The sequence below is a fragment of the Vicia villosa genome, linkage group LG7, assembly GCF_029867415.1.
Source record: "Vicia villosa cultivar HV-30 ecotype Madison, WI linkage group LG7, Vvil1.0, whole genome shotgun sequence".
Classification (NCBI taxonomy): Eukaryota; Viridiplantae; Streptophyta; class Magnoliopsida; order Fabales; family Fabaceae; genus Vicia; species Vicia villosa.
In genome coordinates this window covers 133,025,154-133,034,167 of record NC_081186.1, presented here as the reverse complement: position 1 = coordinate 133,034,167, position 9,014 = coordinate 133,025,154, and the positions used below count along the sequence as shown (strand labels likewise).

Here is a 9,014-nt window from a genome sequence, read left to right as displayed (position 1 = left end):
ACATGTGAGCCGAGCTACGGTAACTCTGATTCCTGAAAAGGATACGTAAGCAGCGGGGTAGGGCCCATGCGAGTACAATTCTTTCTTTTCCCTACATTCTGCATTCATTCGCATTTAGACACAGATACACCCTTTAGATAGAAACAAACATAGGTGGATACCATCGAGTACGATGGGCGTGAGGGGTGCTAATACCTTCCCCTTGCATAACCGACTCCCGTACCTAGATTCTCTGGTCGCAAGACCTTGTTCTTATCCTTTCTTAGGTTTTCCGATATTCCTTTCCCTTATGGGATAAATATATTGGTGGCGACTCTGTCCATTTTTCGTGAGCGTACGACAGTTGGCGACTCTGCTGGGGAAGTTAGACCTATTGCGGGTCCGTACTTAGAAAGTCGATCCTAGCCTTTGTTTGTTTCTTTTATTGGGTGTTTCTTTGTTCTGTTTATATGTTTACATCTTGTATATATGTTTGCATATCATGTCTACTTCCTGCTTGCATATCATGATTACTTTCCGCATGCATCTGGACTATATTATGGGTCCCCGTGGGGGCCACATATTTTTATGCTTTGTTTTGCAGGTGGGGGGTTTGTGTGAGGTAAAAGGCCCACTACCCAGGCCAGTGACACATAGGAGTAGCATGGACGCTCATGTTGACTCCCGTAGCGCTTGCTATGATCGAGCTTGACATGGGGTACCACAACTGGGCGAGGTTCTTTCATGGAACACTGTGTCTGGCACGCTTGTTACCTCAAACACTTTGTACCCCATGGGAACTGTAGACCGTAGTGACCATTAGGGACCACCTGTCCGTGTCTAGACTACATACCCGTGAGATTGGGGTGGGACAGGAAACCTTGACTCCTACATACCTTTGGTTCTTCAGAGTTGAGGTCGGACCTTTATTTAGTCTGTTCTCATGGTGCTTGATATTATGGTATTTTAAAAAGGCGTCGAACCTTTGATCCTATGACATCCGACCTACATCAGTTATTCAGAGGATTTTACAGTGGTTTCTAAGATTATTTGGACCTGGATCCCATGTTTTTGCATTGCATAACATCATTGCTTTATCCACTTCATTTGTGGGGGATCCTAAAGTCTATTTCCAAAAAAAAAAGGAAAAAAAAGAAATAGAAAAAGAGAAAAGACATTCTATACAAAAATGCTTTGATTTAAAAAAAAAAAGAACAAAACAAAAGGTGTGTGAAAGGACTTTAGGATCCCTTGGAAATGAAACATTGCATTCATACCATCATGCATTCCATAGTTCTCTCGGAAGCTTATTGGGGTCCCTTTCAACAGATTTCTGCTTCATCAACGAAACTGACTTCCCTACATCTATATCATACGAGGATTAATCAAAAGAGAGTCATGGACCATCTTGAACAAAATCAGGCTGCACTTCGTAAGGACATGGATGCTATGGGTGAGAGGATGACCCAACTCTTGGAGACTCTCCATGCTGTTATTCATGGGCAAGAAGAGCTCAGACAAAGTGTTGCTAAGTTAACCAAGGATACTCCGAATACTGTTGCTAATGGGGGATCAAAACCTGTGCACGTGGAAGTTCCTAACAAGGAGGACTCACATCATGAGAACAATTCTGAACTTGAAGCCTTCAATTTCCCGATCGAGGAAAATGAGAGAAAATTCCATCTTCTGGAAGAAAGGTTGAATGCTTTAGAAGGTCGAAGCTCCTCAGGTTTAAATGCTATTGATTTGTGCCTAGTGCCTGATATCAAGATTCCTGCTAAATTTAAAGTCCCCAGTTTTGAGAAATATAAGGGTACCACTTGTCCGATGAGTCACATCAAGGCATTTTGCAACAAGATGGCTCCGTATGCAGAAAATGATAAGCTTCTAATGCACTTCTTTCAGGATAGCCTAAGTGGGGCATCCCTTGAGTGGTATACACGACTTGAACGAATCCATGTCCGCACATGGGATGAATTAGCAGAGGCTTTTCTCAAGCATTACAAGTACAATAGTGACATGGCTCCTACTAGACTACAACTCCAAAGTTTAACTCAGAAGGTTGGTGAGTCTTTTAAAGAGTATGCACAAAGATGGAGAGAATTAGCTTCCAGAGTCCAACCTCCACTCTTGGAACGAGAGCTTGTAGACATGTTCATGAATACTCTGAAAGATCCTTATCTGAACATGATGATTGGATGTGCCTCCTCCGAATTTTCAAATTTGGTTGTCGTAGGAGAACGAATTGAAAACGCCTTAAGGATGGGTAAAATCCAGGATATTGCTAATGTTTCCGAATTCACAGAAGAAGAGAAAAGTGAAACAGATGCAATTTTGGAGAATGGAGAAGAGGAAGTCCCTGCTTATCCTCAGGTTCATGTTCTTAACTATCACCAAAATTACCAACAACAAGGTCCACAAAGGCCGAGAAGACCCCCGAGAAAGATTGACCCGATTCCTATGACCTACAGTTAACTACTCTCTCGTTTACTCAATGATTCCTTGGTCCAATTAAGGGAGTCTAAGCCCCCTCCAACACCGATTCCACAAGGATATGACTTAAATGCCAAGTGTGAGTACCATTCTGGGGCATCTGGACATTCAACTGAGGATTGTAATATTTTGAAACGCAAAGTCCAAGATCTCATTGACTCCAAAGCGATATCATTCACTCAAATGGTCTTCACATAAATTGAAGGGTTCCTGGGGCTCCCGATTGAGGGATAAGCAAGACGTACTCTTATCTTGAGCATTGCATCACTCGCATTGCTCGAATCCCTAAAGTAAGACAAAAATTTACAACTCTTGGGTGACTTCGTTGGAGTTTTCTTTTGTGGTAATCTAAAGTGTTTGGAAAGAACTGCAGAAAGTATTCAAGATCAACAATCCCGGACGGAGTCAAGCCTCCTCAACTATGGCAATCATCAATTCATTTCTGCATTTTCATTTGTAATTTTCCTTGTTTTGTTAAATGTTTCTTCCATGTAAAACTTGTTTGTTTTAATAAAAATAAAAATGCACTGCATATGCTAGTTTCGAATCAATCCATTCGTGTTCACTCATATCTTTCTGTCTATCGATATCAAACTCTTGACTAGAGCAAAAAAAAAACATCAAAAGGAGAATGATAAAAAATAATAAAAACGCAAAATCTCTAATTGTGTGCTTTTGAATAAAACCCCGCTGAGGATGTACAGGCATTGTTTCAAATCCCCAAACACCGGTGATATAAGGGAGATAGACCCTCGTTAACCCTTTGAGCCTTGAAGTAGGAGTTTCCTTTCTGTTAAAAAAAAACCTCACATTAACCCAGGGGCAGGGTAGCATTCAATTAATCTGATCGAGCATTCGAAATTCATCAGGAGCACGCGTCCAAGGATACAACAATGGTTATCTTTCAAAAGGTTGAGGAAAGTCAATACCACAATGGTAATCCCTCATGAGGCAGTCACAATCACCTCCCACAAATCGAAGATTCAGGATCACACGACTTGTTCAAAAAAAAGTGAATAAAAAGAAAGAAAGAAAGAAAAGCCCGCTAAGTCAATAACTTGAAAACAAGTGACTTAGGCAAAAATTAAGGCATCCCGCTGGACTTCAAAATAGAATTCAAAAAGAATTTGTCCAGGCAAAAGTTAGGGAAACAAAAAAGGAAAACCAAAGCAGAAGCGAAAAACAAGGATTATAAGAACAAAGTCGTGTGATCAGACACCAAAATTGAAAGGTAAAGTGACCGCCATGTCCAGAAGGCCTCATTGATTCCTCAATCATCTCAAACTCCTCTTGAAGGATGGACGCTCGTATCAGGTTAAGTTGAACTTAGGACTAGAGAACATCACGAAGAATGGGTGGGTTAGGTTAGACTTTGAGCCTTAAATCCTTTTTTTCTAAAAACCGTGAACCAGGCCACGTTACAACCCTTAAAAGACCTAATTGAAGCAGGGTTTATTTCAAAAGCGTACTACATTCAAGTTGTGTAAAACTGACTCCTAGAGGTTGCTTACCATTTATGTTGATATCGATATGACAAATAATTCAAACACTGAATGTCACAACTTTGTTTCAATAAACTTTGATTTCGAAGCTAGCATAAGCACTGCATTAGGATTATCATCTTCAAAACAAATATATTTTACTTGTGAATAAACACTTGACATCAAGGATGATCAAACAATGAACAACTGCAGAAAAAGTTGATCCACTCCATGAGCCATTCACTTTAAAGGCTGATTACTCCTAGGGGCAAGTTATGTGAAGATTCTATCAGCTGAGAAATCCATTCACTGTTGGTCAATATGGGGCAATCACGTCGAGGAATCTCTCTTGAGCTTAGGCAATCTGGGGCAGTTACGTCGAGATTCGACAAATCTCTCCAAGGGTCCATTGGGACAAATTCCTTCGTAAGTCACGAAGCTTGGGGCACAATATTCTGAGTTGTATTATCTCTTTCCGATCATAGGAGTTCATTCTCTTGGAGATTTGGTCTCTCCCCAAGCATATGAGCTTATTTCTCCTAGGAGCTATTCCACTTCCCCAACCTGGTCTCCTTATTCGAATTTCTCATCCCCAACATGGTGAATCAAGGGAATCTCCTCAAGCTCACAATCCCCAAGCAATTCAAGATGTAGGGAAAGTCAAACGAAGTCACTTCCTCCCCAACAAAGCTACATTTCAACCCTCAGCGCAGTTTCCAATGATCTTTGGTACTGTAGGGCTTCCAGCACCAACTCATATTGGTATCTCAAGACAGCGAGCAATGGACCCCAATGATCCCGCTTCTCTATCACATCGATGCCTTTATTTGGCACTTCGCATATAGTTTCCATCGCATACAACATTGCATCCTCAAAAAGCGTAGCATATCCGTCAAAGCGGATCATTACGCCATAGAAAAATTCAAACATGCATACAAAGCATAAGCCAGATAATACAAATCAGCACTCAATCAAGACGACGATACTTCCCCACATAAAATATTGTCCTTACAAACTCCAATTGATATCTGCTACTACATTACAAATCTCCTTATGCCACGGTGCCGATACCTGGTATCCTCAATCTCCAGAAGAAGTCTCGTTTTCTCTCTCCAATGTGAATCGGATACAATGTCCTTCTTCGTCAGAATCATTGTCTCCGAGGTTATTTCCCGTGTGCTGCGTGCAGATTAGAGTGTGAATGAGGGTGGGCATTCAACCCATCTCATTTTTCAATCGTTTGAATAACCATACTTGGTGTGTGGCAATTCGAATACTTGCCGCTCTTGAAGAGTTACACCCCGCCTTTGGCCTGAGGGATTAATGTAATTCTTAGGCTCCGCAAGCATCGATATCTCCGTGATTATTCAGTATGTACTCTCTTTTGGGTCGAGCCTAGTCATCACTAGTCTCCGTGGTCCCTTTCCCTCATGCGGACAAACCTTTTAGATCCAACCTCTGTGTTGATGCCTATCATTCATTATCAACCTCAGTGTTGATGTCTACTCTTTCCTTCACCAACCTCAGTGTCGATGCTAATCATCATCCCAACCTCAGTGTTGATGTCTTCCAACCTCAGTGTTGATGTTTATCCTTTCCTTTCCCAACCTCAGTGTTGATGTTAATCCTTTCGTCCCCGACCTCAGTGTAGATGCCTTTCCTTTCCCAGCCTCAGTGTTGACGTTAATCCTTTCCTTTCTCAGCCTCAGTGTTGATGTTAATCCTTTCCTTCTCCAACCTCTGTGTTGACATCCTCCAACCTCAGTGTTGATGTCTATCAAACCAATTCCCAACCCCCAGCCTCAGTGTTATTGATAATCTCCTCTTTCTCTAGCCTCAGTGTTGGTGTTTATTCTTTCTTTCAATTCTTGTGGGTCGTAGGTCCGTTGATCTCACCCTGGTTTCGAGTCATTCTCACCCCTGATTTGAGTCGTGAGTCAGTTACTCTCACCCTAGATTTGAGTCATAGATCGTACGAGATCTCATTCCTTTCAGTCCTGAAGATCGCCCATAGGTCTTCTCCTGGTGTCGAGTCGATGTTGAGTCATAGGTCGCACGAGATCTTTTCCTTTCAGTCCTGAAGACCGCCCTTAGATCTTCTCCTGGTGTCGAGTCGTTGTTGAGTCATAGATCGTACGAGATCTTTTCCTTTCAGTCATTGTTTCATACAACCGCTTCTTGTGAGAACCTTGTATCGGCACTATTACCACGTTACAAGCTACCCTCATTCCACCCCATTTACTCGCCGTAAACCTTCCAACCAGAAAAAAAATATATAAAAGATAACATTTACACCATCTTCTCTTTAGGACAAATTTCTGGAACTTTGATATTTAATCTTCTTCTACCTTGAATGTTCGAAAGGCTAGCGTCAATCTCACCTTCAGGTTTAAGACGATTAAATAGGGGCAGCTGTCATACCCCAAATTTGTCCTACCCTTTAATTTCTAACTGGCTTTAGACTCGCATTTCATCTGCATACCTCCACTAGGTCATTTAACACATCATGCATCATTAATCAATAAACATGGCAAGGGATCGAGGTTGTATATGGAGCTAAGGTTTCACGTTGTTTGAAATTCATACCTTGTACAAGCTTGTTTCTATTGAGGTTTTCAATTGGTCATGGATTGAGGTTCATTTCACTATGCTTGTGTCAATTGGTGGATTTTCAGGGTTGTTCCTATGATCATCTTATTGTCAGGGTTTCATTTGGTTCATCCTCAAATTCAAAGTTTGGTTCATCGGATTATTCGGAATACAAGCTATTCGTATGAGGCTTCGTTAAAAGGGTGTGAATTCATTCATATGAAGGTCGTATTTGGCCACTTTCAATTTTTGAAAGCATTTGATGAAACTTTGACTTTGTGACCGAAGTCCATAAGGGATTATCTTATACTTTTATCTTACGATGCTTGGTCAAGTTGCAAATTGAAGAGGGTTAGAAATTCGGAAAAAATAGCAAAAGGAGAAAAGAGTTGAAATTCACAAGTTGGAGGGAATTCTTTTTAGACACGAAATCATTGGATTACATGGATGGTGTCATTGGAATTCAATAAAAGTCATTAAAAAAAGGGAGATACATTACAAAACCTTACACCATTGAAAAACTACATGGTTGACCAAAGTCAAACTGATCATAAACCTGTTGCCTACCTATTCTCCAAAACAGCCTCATTCTTGTACACTACCACCTTTCCAAGGGATGCTTCATATTGATAGATGTAAATTTCAATTGCCAAAATTGATGAGGAAATCTTATTTCATTCAAATTTGGTCCAACTTTATGATACAAGCCAAGGAAAATTACAAATATATGCAGATCCATATTCTGGTACAATCATACACTCATTCAAATTTCAACTATTATTGCCATGTACATAAAAAAGGGCCATGTTGCATTCGGTACAAAATTATACAGTGCAGAATACACATTAAATTTTCTTCATATTCCTTTACCAAGTCTCCTTCGGTTTCACTTTGCTCGCCTGTCTTCGAGTCTCGCCTTCCATGGTCCTACCTCTGAGCCATGCTTCAAAACATAGGAAAACTCACCAAGCTCGGTATCTAAACTAACTGCATATACCGAACAGCCCTGCATCATTAAGAAAAAAAACTAGTTCAGATCCTCAAGCTAATTCAAATTGTGCATGTTTCAAAGGTAAATCGAACCGGTTCAACTACACAATGTTATCATCCAGAACAGTCCCATATTGCATCAATAGATCCCTGCATATACACACTAAAATCATAACAGAATCCTACAATAATCCAGCAACATCGATATCACCATTCAAAACCTGCACAAATCCATAACCTACTAAAAGCAACCAAAAAATCAACAGCCATACATACAGAATAAAAACAATATCCACACCAATTAAGTCATAACCATTTCCCATCCATTCAAACCCACTGTCACACCAATTAACCACCACAAAAATCTATAACCTACATCCATAAACCAAAACAAATTGTCAGACTCTCTACATTTCCAGCAATTAAAACCGAGTCGACTTCGAAATGTATAAAAACCCACTGCAGCCTGCATCAAATAAACAAACCGATCATTCCAATTAAAACCGGTTCAGGCCTGCACCAAACAAAGACCACGATAACCTTACATTCACTACAGCTAACAATTACAACAAAACCAAAACAGAATTTCACAACTTCTCTTAACCGATTCTCAACAGAAAAAATAACTAACATATAACAAAAAATAGAAAATTCCCTAACTGCCCTATAACAACCATAAAAGATTTGTAACTAACTTCAACATTCATTATCCTAACCTAACAACACTATCACAGAACCAAAAACAGAGTGTAACCACTACTTAACAGATTTCTAACAGCTCTAACTACCTCTCAATCCACCCTTCAATCCATAACAACTTCTCAAGATCCAACGGCCACTCTTCAATCTCCTCAACCTATATATTCAAACCTCACTCTCCAATTCTCCTCTACACGCCATTTCCTCCACCATGTTCAGTCTCCACCTTCTTCAACCTTCACTCTCGGCATTCTTCACCATTCACAAAAATACAGAACCTTCACTCTCATCTTCTCCTTCACATTTAACTCTACTCTCTCATCTCAATTCATCTTCCTCACCCTCACTCTAAAGCTCACCACCAAGGTTGCTCAGAGCCTGCCTCGAGCTCTGAACCAGCCTGAGCTCAGCCACCAACCTCCACCGTTACTCTCTCAATTTGCTCGCACACTCACGAAGCTCACAACAACTCACGCCGCAACAATAATACAAGCACGGAAACAAAGAAAATTTCAAAAAAAAAGAAGAAGTAGGAGAAGGAGGATAAACAAAAAAATACGAGCATCAGAATCAGAAGTTGGTACCTGAACAAATCCTCCGCTATTCCTTCTGTTCTTCTACGATCGGTCTTCGATTCAGGTTCCTCTTGATCGTTTTCTTTACAATTCTTGTGTATGCTTGATTGCTGAAAACTGAAATGTGATTTATGCCTCAAATTGCTTAATACCCGTTCGGATAATCGACCGATAGGAGTTAGGGTTCGTTTTCTCCTCTCTCCGATCC

The 9,014-nt window shown here is 40.5% G+C and overlaps 1 pseudogene; it reads left to right on the top strand.

The window, feature by feature from the left end:
• The first annotated feature begins 1,377 nt into the window (after window positions 1–1,377).
• LOC131620214 (monooxygenase 1-like) overlaps window positions 1,378–9,014 on the top strand; it is a 44,468-nt pseudogene continuing 36,831 nt past the window's right edge.